Genomic DNA, 15,709 nt, shown 5'->3' on the forward strand with positions numbered 1-15,709 from the left:
ACATTGTGGTTAGAGTAAAGACAGAAAGAAGACATCTATCTATAAGACAAGCCATACAAAAAGCTTTGACATGGACAGTAAGAAGGCCATTTATTCACATTTCATTAAGCCATGGTAAATGACCCCAGAGTATTTTACAAATCATAAAGACTGGCTATTCTATCAAAGAATGGGGGGGTTAGAATATCAGAGTGTTTTTAAAGATTTTTCTATTTTATAAGCATGCTAACCAGGATATTGTTGTACTGTTTCACTCCTCACAGTTTTGTGCAGTACCTATGGTGCACTATTCAGGAGAATATAACTTGAAAGATATGGAAGCATCCACATTGGGCAGTTTATACCACATGCAGTATGCATGAACTGTTAAGTAATGGCAGTTTCCACTTGAAAGGATTTCCTGTGAAATCCTTCACAGGATAATTGTTATAGAGTGCTCAGTGGATTGTATTTTATTAATGGACAAATGTTTCCTTCCCTACCTCCTCCTCTACATTCCCTCCTTCTTATCCATGACCTCTTTCCCTACCTCACCTTTGTCCTAAGTTCCTCTCAGTCCCTATTCTCCATCTCCCTCACTGTTTTTATTGTTAGTGTAGAGTGCAGTTCCATGATGCATCATGAAATTCCTCAGCAGACAGCAGCACATTAATCTTTGACTTCTGAAATAACAGAAATATGAACTAATAATGTTCTGTTTACATAAATTATCCAAGTTACAGTATTTTATTATAGTAATTTAAAACAAAGAAAAAACAAGGAGTGTAAAAATGGACACAACTTATTTTGTCACAAACACTTTAATAAAATCACTTGATTTGCTATGAAACATAAAACACTTAAGAATCCATTTCAGTGTCAGATAATGTCATGAGAAAATTATGTATCATGAAATTGTAGGCATTCTGAACTAGCCTTAAGTACTTATTTAAAATCATATATTGAAAAATATTTTATTAGAAACCTGAAGAAAATATATACAATTAAGAAATGTGTTTCTTCTTCAACTGACAAGGGTGAGGATGTGGGGGACATCTATATCACAAGGCAGAGACCTGAAATAAAGAAGGCACCTATGTCCAATAGGAGTGATCTTAGCTGTGACTCAGAACATTGAAGAAGTTTCCACCCTGTATAGCCAGGCAGGAACCAAAGTGAAATATATAATTCAATGATAGTGACACCAACCCATCCATAAAAATATGTATCTGTTTATAATAAATGCAGGCACAGAGGATGGAGCAGAGACTAAGGAAATGCCCAATCAATATCCAGTCAAACTTGAGATCCATTCTATGGGCAGGCACCAATACCTGACACTATGATACTCTGTTATGCTTGCAGACAGGAGCATGTTGTCCTCTGAGAGACTCTACCCAGCAGCTGATTCAGAAACCCACAGCCAAACAGTGGATAGCTTACTCAGATATCCACAGCCAGTGAATGAACCTTGGGGACTTTTTTTGTAAGCTATTTTATTTATTCCCATTCCAATCATTGCCGCCCCTCGGTATCCTAGACCCAGAGATCTTCATCCCATTTCTCCCCCACCCCTTTGCCTTTGTTGAGTGCTCCCCTCTCACACACCAGGCCTACCCTTTCCCCTGTGCTTCAAGTCAATAAAGGATTAAGTGCATCTTCTAGGTTAGGGAATGTTATGGAAGAATAAGATGAAGCATTGATGGCCCCCAAAGGGATAGTACCTCCACAGGAAGACCAACATAGTCAAATAATCTGGACTCATGGGGCTCTCAGAGTCTGAACCACCAACCAAAGAACATACACAGGCTGGGCCTAGGCCTTTCTATACATGTGTAACAAATGTGCAGCTTAGTCTTCATGTGAGTCCCAAACAAGAACAGCTAGAGCAGGGCCTGTCCCAAAAGCTTTTGCCTATATGTGGGGTATGTTGTCTAGCTGGACTGCCTTGTCTGGCTTCGCAGTGAGATGAAGGGCCTACACTCAAAGAGATTTGAAGTGCCAGTGTGCAGGGGTACTTGGGGTAGGGAGGTGTTGTCAGATGAGGACAGGGAGGATGGATGAAGTATTTTTGGAGGAAAGTGATAGGGAAGAGGGGACAGTGAATGGAATGTAAAATGGATAAGAAAAAATAAATAAAAATTAATTTAAAAAATCAATGAAAGCTTCCCAGGCGGAGAGGGGAAGTGTTTCAAAGTAAATATTTCCAAGCAGCATTTAACTGTATTAGTTTACTGCTTGATTTAGAGAGATTATCATAACTTTATGATTAAAACACATAAATTAAAACACAGATTAAAGCATTTATAAGTAAATATAGAGGGATAGATAGATGTATTTTTGAAGTAGCTCTGGTAAGTACATATGGAATGCAATAAGGAAAATAACAGCCAACTATCATTCGTATGCAGAGAAATGTCTTTAACACATATTTTATACTAATGACTATATGTTCCAACACTTCCATGTTAATTTTGCATATGCATCACAATTTTAAACAACCTATACTTTATTCCCTTATTACACATGATAATTTTAACTATTAAAATAACATTTGAAAGGTACTGCTAAGTACTTTTAAGTACTGCTAAGGTACTATTAAGAGGACTACATGGGTAAAGCACAGTACCCACGAAAAAGATGGCCCTGTCAATTGTTCACTCAGACAGCAGCTCCTAGAAGCTCACAAGGCAAGGTGTCTATTTGAAATTACAAGATCTATTGGATCTTAGCCCTCTATCTGATGTAGGGTTGGTGAAGATATTTTCCCAATTTGTTGGTTGCAGATTTGTCCTTTTGATGGTGTCCTTTGCTTTACAGAAACTTTGTAATTTTATGAAGTCCAATTTGTCAATTCTTGATCTTAGAGCATACACTATTGGTGTTCTATTCAGGAACGTTCCCCCTGTACGGATGTCCTCAAGGGTCTTCCCCAGTTTCTTTTCTATTAGCTTCAGAGTGTCTGGCTTTATGTGGAGGTCCTTGATCCATTTGGAGTTGAGCTTAGTACAAGGAGACAAGGATGGATCAACGAAGTTAGACCCCAGAAAACCAAATATCCCTATTAAAAATGGGGTACAGAGTTAAACAAAGAATTCTCACCTGAAGAACTTCGGATGGCAGAGAAGCATCTTAAAAATGCTCAACTTCATTAGTCATCAAGGAAATGCAAATCAAAAGAACCCTGAGATTTCACCTTACACCAGTCAGGATGGCTAAGATTAAAAACTCAGGAGACAGCAGGTGTTGGCAAGAATGTGGAGAAAGAGGAACACTCCTCCACTGCTGGTGGGGTTGCAAATTGGTACAACCACCCTGGAAATCAGTCTGGTGGTTCCTCATAAAACTGGGCACCTCACTTCTAAAAGATACTACTATACCACTCCTGTCCATATACCCAGAGGATTCCCCAGCATGTAATAAGGTTATATGCTCCACTATGTTCATAGCAGTCTTATTTATTTATTTATTTATTTATTTATTTATTTATTTATTTATTTATTTATTTATTTTTTGTATGCCCGTGTTGGAGGAAGTACTTCACTACAGGGCCAGGGTTTGAGATATTCTTTTTTTTTTTTCGTTTTTTTTTTATTCGATATAATTTATTTACATTTCAAATGATTTCCCCTTTTCTAGCTCCTGACGCCCCGAAAGTCCCGTAAGTCCCCTTCTCTTCCCCTGTCCTCCCACCCACCCCTTCCCAATTCCCCATTCTGGTTTTGCCGAATACTGTTTCACTGAGTCTTTCCAGAACCAGGGGCCACTCCTCCTTTCTTCTTGTACCTCACTTGATGTGTGGATTATGAAGATTTTGTCTTACACCAGTCAGAATGGCTAAGATTAAAAATTCAGGAGACAGCAGGTGTTGCAGAGGGTGTGGAGAAAGAGGAACACTCCTCCACTGCTGGTGGGGTTGCAAATTGGTACAACCACTCTGGAAATCAGTCTGGCGGTCCCTCTGAAAACTGGGCACCTCACTTCCAGAAGATCCTGCTATACCACTCCTGGGCATATACCCAGAGGATTCCCCACCATGTAATAAGGATACATGCTCTACTATGCTCATAGCAGCCCTATTTATAATTGCCAGATGCTGGAAAGAACCCAGGTATCCCTCAACAGAAGAGTGGATGCAAAAAATGTGGTATTTCTACACAATGGAGTACTATTCAGCCATTAGAAACAATGAATTCATGAAATTCTTAGGCAAATGGATGGAGCTAGAGAACATCATACTAAGTGAGGTAACCCAGACTCAAAAGGTGAATCATGGTATGCACTCACTAATAAGTGGATATTAACCTAGAAAACTGGAATACCCAAAACATAATCCACACAGTCCTACTTATAATAGCCAGAAGCTGGAAAGAACCCAGGTATCCCTCAACAGAAGAATGGATGCAAAAAATGTGTATATATACACAATGGAGTACTATTCAGCCATTAGAAACAATGAATTCATGAAATTCTTAGGCAAATGGATGGATCTGGAAAACATCATACTAAATGAGGTAACCCAGTCTCAAAAGATCAATCATGGTATGCACTCACTAATAAGTGGATATTAGCCTGGAAAACTGGAATACCCAAAACATAACTCACACATCAAATGAGGTACAAGAGGAACAGAGGAGTGGCCCCTGGTTCTGGAAAGACTCAGTGTAGCAATATAAGGCAAAACCAGAAGAGGGAAGTGGGAAGGGGTGGGTGGGAGAACAGTGGAGGGAAGGGGGCTTACGTGACTTTCGGGGATTGGGGGGCCAGAAGGGGGGAAATCATTTGAAATGTAAATAAAAAATATATCGAATAAAAAAAAGAAATTACAAGATCAAGATTCTTTTGTTTAAAAAGAAAAATAATTAGAAGGCTATAGAAGAAAACACCAAGTGTCACCTAATAGCCTACACACACACACACACACACACACACACACACACACACACACACACACATATATATATATATATATATATATATATATATATATATACATGCTCTAATGCTTCAGTACCTGCACACACACACACACACACACACACACACACACACACACACGCACGCACATATATATATTGCCTTGATTTCTGTTAGTGACGTTCCTGCGTTTGCCTTTTGCCATCTAGTTCTCACTGGTATTAGTTGGTCTTGTTGTCAATGCTGGACTCACCAGTGTAAGCTGCCCCTTCCCAGTTGGCCTCTGGTGCACAGCTTACCTCCTGCACTGCCTGTAGACAGGGTGCTGCTGCCCAGGCTGTTCAGATCCCGAAGCAGGCACCCGAAGGCTCCCGCTGGGGCCCGCTGGATTCACGGAGCACACGGACTTTTCCCAGCTGGCTGCCCGGAAGCCCCTCCAGCCTCTTGAAGGACCTGGAGATGTGGTGCCGCCGCCCAGGCTGATCTGGATCCGGAAGCGGAGAGAGTTGAGCTGAGGGCTCCCGCCTGAGGCCTTGCCCCAGATTGTGTCTGTGGACCAGATGGAGCCCATCTGCACCCCCAGGGAGCCCGGATGGTGTATGCTGCCGGGACCTCCCCTGTGTTCTGATCACTCTGCTGGGCAGCCCATCCCCCAACCGAGCTGGCGCACACAAGGTTAACCTGGCCGCCCAGGCCCCGAGTCCAGGCAAAAGCCTGGGAGGCCAAGGTCCGAGCAAAGTTCCCCTAGGGCTATGACTGTTAATTGGGTCTGCCAGGTGACCAGGATGGCGGGCGTGCGTGCTCACGCTCCCCGAAAGCGCAGGGAGAGTCTGCTGTGCTAACAACCTCCTGGGCGGGTTGACACACAGATGGCCCACCAAGCCGCCCAGTTCTTGGGGTCAGTCCTGGGCCTTTTGGGGCCTAGACCCCCGCTTTGTTAGCCTCAGGCTATGCCTGTAAGGGCTCTGCCCGCCAGAGCTCTGTCATCCTGTAGGCAAAATGGCGGCACGCGCACCGGCCAGGGCAAAAAAACCTCCTGGCTGGGTTGGCACCCCGATGGCCCCCTGAACAGCCCAGGGCCTGGGTGCAGGCTAATGCCCTTTGGGCTCAGACCCCTGCGGTGTTGGCCTCGGATTATGTTTGTGTACCTCAGTCTGTCTGATCTCTCTGGAGTCCGAAACCAAGATGGAGGTGAGCCTCTCCTGACTGGTGGGAGGACGAGTTCTGAAGTGGCTTCTGTGCAGCGAAAGGTGCCGCAAAACTGCAGCTGCTTGCAGCCCGGCTGGTCAGCGAAGGTCAGTGGTCGTGGGCGCAGGGCCTAACTGGACCCTGTGTCGCCTTGGTTCCACTGCTGATGGCCCTTCAGCTGGACCAGCCACTGCTGCACTGCCACCGCTGCTGCCACCGCCACCGCTGCCCAAGTCCCTGTGTGTGTTCTTGAGGTTTCCTTCTTCTAGCTTGGTTGCTTTTATTCCTCACTCTTCCAGAAGTCTCCCTGAATGCCATCTGACATTTGGTGGTGGGTCTCTGCATCTGCATCTATCTGCTGCTGGATGAAACATCTCAGGAGACAATTATGCTATGTTCCTGTCTGCAAGTATAGCAGAGCATCATTAATTGAGTCATGGGTTGGCTCTCTCTCAAGGGTTGGGTCTCATCAGGGCAGTCATTGGTTGGCTCTTCTCTCAGTCTCTGCTCTATCTTTATCCCTGTGTATCTTGTAGGCAAGACAGATTTTGGGTTAAAGTCTTTTTGAATGAATTGCTGTCCCCCTTCCTGCCATGAGGGTGTGGATTCTTCAGTTTCTATACCCCCTTCTTGTAGGAATCTCAGGTAGGATACCCCCCTAAACTCCCTACATCCTCCCTTCACCAGACTTCTAGCTACCAAGTGGAACAGTGTCTGTCTTGGTCTCTGTTTCCTGTCATTGAATTCCCTTCTCCTTACCTGTACTGTCTGGTTTGGCCTCAGTGGGAGAGGATGTTCCTAGTCCTTGTGAGACTAGATATCCCAGGGTGGGGTGGTACACAAGGGAGACTCCCCTTCTCTGGAGTAGGCAATGAGAGAGTTATACAGATAGGCGGGGAAAAGAGGAGAGGGCATTGATCATGATTTAAAGTGAATAAAAAATAAACCCTGGAAAAATTAGTAAGTGTTATGTCACATTAAATTCACACACAAACTAGAGTTTTCTTAAAATAATGAACCTCATTTAAAAAAATGCCTCCATAAGATCCAGCTGTAGGCTATTTTCCTAATAATCAAATAATATTTGAGGACCCAGCCCATTGATGGTGGTATCATCTCTCAGCTGGTTGTCCCGGGTTTTATAAGAAAGAAGGCTGAACAATCCAGGTGGGGCAAGCCATAAGACCTGCCCCTCTATGGTACTGGCATTAATTCCTGCCTCGGACATTCTTCCCTGCTTGAGTTTCTGGTCAGACTTCCTTTGATGAAGAGTTGTGATATGAAAGTTTAAAACCAGCCAGGCAGTAGTGGCACATAACTTTAATCCCAGCACTTGGGAGGCAGAGGCAGGCAGATATCTGAGTTCAAGGCCAGCCTTGTCTACAGAGTGAGTTCCAGAACAGCCAGGGCTATATAGAGAAACCCTATGTAGAAAGCCAATAAATAAATAAATAAATAAATAAATAAATAAATAAATAAAATGTTTGAAACCAAGTAAATACATTTATTTTGGACATGATGTTTCATCAATGCAATAGTGACACCAAATGTATAAAGCTAAAGCAAATCAACCCTTTTCTGTATACTTGTTTTGGTCATGATGTTTCATGGTTGCAATAGTGACTGACATGCATGTATAAATGTTATTTGATTTATTTATATGTTTTAGGTAAATATTAGAGGGATAAAGTGTGCTAAGATCTAGTTGATAAAGAACTGGATAGAAGATATATATGTGGATATATATATATATATATATATATATATATATATATATAGAGAGAGAGAGAGAGAGAGAGAGAGAGAGAGAGAAAGCTCAGAAAATCTCACAAAGCCAGATAGGATTGTAGATTAGCAAAACACTGTCCTTGTATAGAAATGGTTCTAATAACCATTTAGATAAATAGAAGAATATGATATATCATGATGATTCCTTCTCAAGAATAATAGTGCTTACCATGATTCACCTTTTGAGTCTGGGTTACCTCACTTAGTATGATGTTCTCTAGCTCCATCCATTTGCCTAAGAATTTCATGAATTCATTGTTTCTAATGGCTGAATAGTACTCCATTGTGTAGATATACCACATTTTTTGTATCCACTCTTTGTTGGTGAATCATGGTATGCACTCACTAATAAGTGGTTATTAACCTAGAAAACTGGAATACCCAAAACATAATCCACACATCAAATGAGATACAAGAAGAAAGCAGGAGTGGTCCCTGGTTCTGGAAAGACTCAGTGAAACAGTATTTGGCAAAACCAGAACGGGGAACTGGGAAGGGGTGGGAGGGAGGACAGGGGAAGAGAAGGGGGCTTACGGGACTTTCGGGGAGTGGGGGGGGGCTAGAAAAGGGGAAATCATTTGAAATGTAAATAAATTATATCAAATAAAAAAAAGACAAAAAAAAAAAAAAGAATAATAGTGCTGTTCTTATAGTAGGTATTTCTTTACCCTACTCTAATTTTCTCCACAATCTAATACTATACTAAATCATACTATATTATTGATGCCAATGAGATTGGACAGAACATAAAAATTGTTCTTTGATGAAAGCAGAATAATTTCCCTAGAACAGAACTTCACAACAGTTCTTTGATATTTGGTGTCACAAATTTTTTTTTGAACTTAGCAACATTTTCAGTCTTTACTTCTTATGTATCAGTCAAATTCATCTCCAACTTTCAACAGTTCTTGACTCTAGACAATAACATCAATTGTTTATGAGTAAAATGTACTATTATTGAATAAAACTTTGTATACTGAAGATGTCCTTAGCCTTTCCCAAAGAATCAGTGTAGAAGAAAAATAGGATTAAGTTACTTCCATGTAAAGACCAAAACCCAAAAGCTACCATGATTTTAGCAACATAATCTTCTCAATGAAGATACAAACTACTCCTAATGGCATGTCCCATGCCCACTTGTAGATGCCCAAAATAAAATAATTTCAATGACATTTTTGGATATTTATCATCCCATAATGCATGATCAGGTTATATTTTTAACTTAACATGTGCTTTGGGATTTTTGTATGAATGAAGACATTTTGTCTCTGCATCTATATGCATTTTCTTTGTTGGTTCTTTAGCTCTTTTACTTCTGTCAGTTTGTCTTGTCATAATTGTTTTTTTTTAAAATTTGTTTCTTTTATCTTATCTGAAACTAGAAACAGATGACCATCAAATGGAGAATGGATAAAGAAAATGTGGTCAGTTTACACAATGAAACACTACTCAGCTATTAAAAAACAAGAAAGAGCATCATGAAGCTTGCAGTCAAATGTGTGCAAGTAGAAAATATTTTGTATGAGGTAACCCAAAATAAAAACATGTATGGTAGGTACTCACTTGTAAGTGGGGCCTATTCCTGAAGGACAGGATAACCATGCTACAATTCACAAACCAAAGGAATGCAAATAACAGGAGCTCCCAGGGGCAGGATTAATTGATAATTTTGGTCTTCCTATGGAGTTGCCATCCCCTTGAGCTCCTTCACTCCTTCTAAGTTTTCCATAGGTGACCCCAGACCTCAGTCCAATAGTTGGCTGTAAGTATCTGTTTCTGTCTCAGTCAGCTGCTGGTAAGGCCATTCAGAGGACAGCCAAACTAGGCTCCTATTTACAAACAGAATATGACATCATAATATTTAAGAAATTTTTAGAAAAAAACACACTTTAAGACTCCTTACAAAGTCAGAAATCAAGAGAAACTAAAGGAACTTTTGGAATACCATTTTAAAGAATGAAATTTCTCTTTCCAGTGAATAAAGAAAAAAATGCTTCTTTAGGTTTTTGTCAGCCAGTCGATATTCCTCAGTTGAAAATTCTTTGTTTAGCTCTGTACCCCATTTTTAATAGGGTTATTTGGTTCTCTGGAGTCTATCTTCTTGAGTTTTTTGTATATATTGGATTTTAGCCCTTTGTTGGATGTATGGTTGGTAAAGATAGTTTTCCAATTTGTTGGTTGCTGCTTTGTCCTATTCCCAATGTCCTTTGCCCCATAGAAACTTTCTAATTTCATTAGGTCCCATTTGTCAATGCTTGATCTTAGAGCATAAGCTATTGGTGTTCAGTTCAGAAAATTTCCTCCTGGGACCATGTGCTTGAGGCTCTTTTGCACTTTCTTTTCTATTAGCTTCAGTGTGTCTGGTTTTATGTGGAGGTCCTTGATCCACTTGGACTTGAGCTTTGTACAAGGAGATAAGAATGGATCAATTTGCATTATTCTGCATGAGAACCACCATTGAACTAGCACCATTTATTGAAAAGGCTATCTTTTATCCACCAGATGGTTTTAGCTCCTTTCTCAAAGATTAAGTGACTATAGGTGTGTGGGTTCATTTCTGGTTCTTCAATTCTATTCCACTGATCTACCTGCTTGTACCTGAACCAATACAAGCAATTTTTATCACTATTGCTCTGCAGTCCTGCCTGAAGTCTAGGATACTGCTTCCGCCAGAAGTTCTTATATTGTTGACAATAGTTTTAGCTATCCTGGGCTTTTTGTTATTTTAGATGAAATGATCAACATCCTTAGTCATCATGGAAATGCAGATAAAAACAATCCTGAGATTTTACCTCACAGCTGTCAGGATTGCTAAGATAAAAAACAAACAAACAAACAAACAAACAAAAACTCTGAAGACAGCAGATGTTGGGGAGGATGTGGAGAAAGAGGAACATTCCTTCGCTACTGGAGGTATTGAAAGCTGGTACAACCTCTCTGGAAATCAGTTTGGAGGTTCATCAGAAAATTGGGCATAATATTACCAAAGGACCCTGCTATACCAATCCTGGGAATACACTCAGAAGATTCTCCAGCATGTAATAAGGACACATGTTCCACTATATTCTTAGCAGCTTTACTTATAATAGCTAGAATCTGGAAAGAACACAGATGTTCCTCAACAGAGGAACTGATGCAGAAAATGTAGTACATTTTCACAATGAAATATTACTCAGCTATTAAAGACAGCAAATTCATTAAATTCCTAGGCAAATGGATTGAACTAGAAAATATTATTCTGAGTGAGGTAACTCAATCACAAAGAACAAACATGATATGCATTCACTGATAAGTGAATATTAGCCAGGAAGCATGGAATTCCAAAGATACAATTCACAGGCCAAATGAAGTTCAAGAAGAAGGAATAACAAAGTATGGATACTCTGGTCCTTTTTGGAAGGGGAAACAAAATTACCCATAGGATCAGATACAAAGACAAAAATGTAGAGCAGAGACTGAGGGAAAGCCCACCCATGATCTGCCCTACATAGGGATCCATCCCATATACAGTTACAAATACCAGACACTATTGTGATGCCAACAAGTGCTTGCTGACAGAAGCCTGATAGAGCTGTCACCTAGGAGGCTCTGCCAGTGCATGGCAAATGCAGCCGGGGACACTCTCAGGCAACCATTGAAATGGGCACAGGGTCCCAAATGGAGGAGCTAGAGAAAGGACCTGAGGAGATGAAGGGGTTTGCAGTGTCATAGGAAAAAAAACAATATGAACTACCTAGTACCTCCAGAGCTACCAGGGACTAAACCACCAACCAAAAAGTACACATGGAGGGACCCATGGCTCCAGACGCATATGCAGCAGAGGATGACTTTGTTGGACATCAAAGGGAGGAGAGGACCTTGGTCCTGAGAAGGCTAGATGCCCCAGTATATGGGAATGCCAAGACAGGAAAGCAGGAGTGGATGGATTGATGAGCAGGAGGAGGGAGAATGGCTTAGAGGATTTTTAGGGGAGAAACCAAGGAAGGGGAAAACAATTGAAATGTAAATAAAGAATATATCTAATAAAAAAATACTCACTTCCCCTGCCATCAACTTCCACTTAAACATTCACCTTTGCTGGAGACACCTTCAGTTGTATTAAAACAAAGGTCATGAGTTTCTGATGGAAAGAAGGCTATAGAAAGTCTTAGAAATGGCTGTGGATGGGACACAGGGAAAAAGTGGAAGAAAGAAATTAAAACTAAATCAAGGAAAAGCATATTTGTGTTAACATTATTTCTTACAAAAATGCTAAGTTGGTTCATAAATCTCTGACAAGTGATAAACATCAATGACAAAAATCTACTGTTGGTGTGCATAGTATTTATTCATTATCATCAGTTAAATAAACATAGATATCATCAGAAATAGACCATAGATTAGTTAAAAAATACTTTCAAATTCTTATAAAGCACACTGATGAAAAGTCATGATTAATTTAATTTTTGATTCCCATTATTGCCTATAGAGGTATTTTTTCATTTATTTTTGTGATTATATTATAATATCAGTGGCTCTCAAATTGTTGGTCATGACATATATAGGTGATGCACAGGGGTCACCAAAGATCATCCAAAAGCACAGAAATTTCTGTTACATTTATAAGTAACAAAATTACAATATTGCAAATATTGTAATTTTTGAGGAAAATAATTTTACGGTTGGGGATACCACAATATAAGGAACTATGTTAAATGTACCTGCATTAGAAACATTAAGAACCACTGGATTATAATATAGTTACTTCACCTTCCCTTTTATTTTCTTCTGACAAATCCTCCCTTATGCCCTTGTATTCACTATTTTAAATCCATGGCCTCTTTCTTCTTGTGGTTACATGTATAAATGTATATACATAATAACTTCTAAACATAAACTGCTGTGTTTACATGTTACTTTTTTATATTTTCAGAGCTATTTGGTATTGGATAACCAATTTGTATGCTTCTACATAATCTTCTACGAAGAAGATTATTTCTCCCACTGTCAACATTTCTTAGCTGACAGTAATTCTTTGAATAGTGCTGAGACCTCCTGAGCTTTCCCGGATCCAGGTTAACAAATCTGTATTGTCCTTGATCAGCTCATTGATATGAATTTACAGGTGTAGTGTTAAGCCTTATATCCCCACATTTAGATTTGGTCCACACAATTTCATATTTCAAAATCCAGCAAGAATCTGATTATTTGTGCACAAAAATGTGTTTTTTTAATTTTTTATTCTCTGTTTACATTCCAAATGATTTACCCTTTCCCTGTTCCCCCTCCCAATAAGTCTCATATGCCCTCTTCCCTCCACCTATTCGTTAATCAACCCCATCCCACTTCCCTGTCCTGGTAATCCCCTACATTGCTGCATCAAGCCTTTCCAGGACCAGGTTCCTCTCTTTCCTTCTTCTTGGGAATCATTTGATATGTGAATTATGTCTTGGGTATTCAGAGCTTCTGGGCTAATATCCACTTATCAGTGACTGCATTCCATGTGTGTTCTTTTGTGAATGAGTTACCTCACTTAGGGTGATATTTTCCAGTTCCAACCAGTTGCCTAATAATTTCATGAATTAATTGTTTTTCATTGCTGATTTGTATTCCATTGTGTAACTGTATCACATTTTCTGTATCCATTCCTCCATTGAGGGATATCTGCATTCTTTCCAGCTTCTGGCTATTATAAATAAGGCTGATATGAATATAGTGGAGCATGTGTCCTTATTGCATGCTAGGGAATGCTCTGGATATATGCCCAGGAGTGATATGGCAGGATCCTCCTCAGGTGTCATGCCCAGTTTTATGAGGAACCACCAGACTGATTTCCAGAGTGGTTGTACCAGCTTGCAGTCCCACCAGCAGTGGAGGAGTGTTCCTATTTCTTGCCAGCACCTGCTATCTCCTGAGTTTTTAATCTTAGCCATTCAAACTGGTGTGAGGTGAAATCTCACAGTTGTTTTGATTTGCATTTCCCTAATGATTAACAATGTTGACCATTTCTTAAGGTGCTTCTCAGCCATTCGAAATTCTTCAGATGAAAATTCTTTGTTTAGCCAAAAATGTGTTAAAAATACAATTATAAGATACATGTGGAAATTGAAACTAGAACTTCAGGTCTCTGAAAAAAGGAAATCGAAGACCTCAGAAAATGGAAAAATCTGCCATGCTCATGGATTGGCAGGATTAATATAGTTAAAATGGCCATCTTGCCAAAAGCAATGTACAGATTCAACACAATCCCTTTCAAAATCCCAACTCAGTTCTTCACAGAGTTAGAAAACGCAATTCTCAAATTCATCAGGAATAGCAAAAATCCCAGGATAGCTAAAACTATTCTCAACAACAAAAGAAATTCTGGGGGAATCAGTACCCCTGACTTCAAGCAATAGTACAAAGCAATAGTGTTAAAAACTCCATGGTATTGGCACAGAAACAGACAAGTGGACCAATGGAATAGAATGGAAGACCCAGAAAAAAATACGCACACCTATGGTCACTTGATCTTTGACAACGGAGCAGAAAACATTCAGTGGAAAACAGATAGCCTTTTCAACAAATGGTGCTGGTTCAATTGGAGGTCAGTAAGCAGAAGAATACGATTTGATCCATTCTTATCTCCATGTACTAAACTCCACTCCTAGTGGATCAAGCACCTCCATGTAAAACCAGACACACTGAAACTAATAGAAAAGAAACTGGGGAAGACCCTAGAGGACATGGGCACGGGGGAAAAAGTTCCTGAACAGATCACCAATAGCTTATGCCCTAAGATCAAGAATTGACAAATGGGACCTCATAAAATTACAAAGTTGCTGTAAGGCAAAGGACACTGTTAAAAGGACAAAATGGCAGCCATCAAATTGGGAAAGGATATTCACCAACCCTATATCTGATAGAGGGCTAATATCCAATATATACAAGGAACTCAAGAAGTTAGACCCCAGGGAACCAAATGACCCTATTAAAAATGGGGTACAGATCTAAACAAAGAATTTTCACCTGAAGAAATTTGGATGGCCAAGAGGCACCTTAAGAAGTGCTCAACATCATTAGTCATTAGGGAAATGCAAATCAAAACAACCCTGAGATTTTACCTTACACCAGTCAGAATGGCTAAGGTCCAAAACTCAGGAGACAGCAGGTGTTGGTGAGGATGTGGAGAAAGAGGAACACTCCTCCATTGCTGGTGGGGCTGTAAGATGGTACAACCACTTTGGAAATCAGTCTGGCGGTTCCTCAGAAAACTGGACATGACACTTCTGGAGGACCCTGCTATACCTCTCCTGGGCATATACCCAAAGGATTCCCTGGCATACAATAAAGATACATGCTCCATTATGTTCATAGCAGCCTTATTTATAATAGCCAGAATCTGGAATGAACCCAGATGTCCCTCAAAGGAGGAATGGATACAGAAAATGTGGTATATTTACACAATGGAATACTACTCAGCAATTAGAAACAATGAATTCACAAAATTTTTAGGCAAATGGTTTGATCTGGAAAATATCATTCTAAGTGAGGTAACCCAATCACAAAAGAATACACATGGAATGAAATCTCTGATAAGTGGATATTAATTAGCCCAGAAGCCCTGAATACACAAGGCACAAATGGCATAACAAATGACTCCAATGAAGAAGTATGAAGAGGGTCCTGATCCTGGAAAGGGATTGATCTAGCATTGGAGGGGAATATAAGGACAGAGAAAATGTAGGGAGGTGATTGGAGAATGGGTGGAGAGAAGAAGGTTTATGGGACATATGGGGAGAGGGGATCTGGGAAAGGGGAAATCATTTGGAATGTAAACAAAGAATATAGAAAATAAAAATATTTTTAAAAAAGAAAA

Source organism: Apodemus sylvaticus, chromosome 4, assembly GCF_947179515.1.
Source record: "Apodemus sylvaticus chromosome 4, mApoSyl1.1, whole genome shotgun sequence".
In the NCBI taxonomy this organism is placed as follows: Eukaryota; Metazoa; Chordata; class Mammalia; order Rodentia; family Muridae; genus Apodemus; species Apodemus sylvaticus.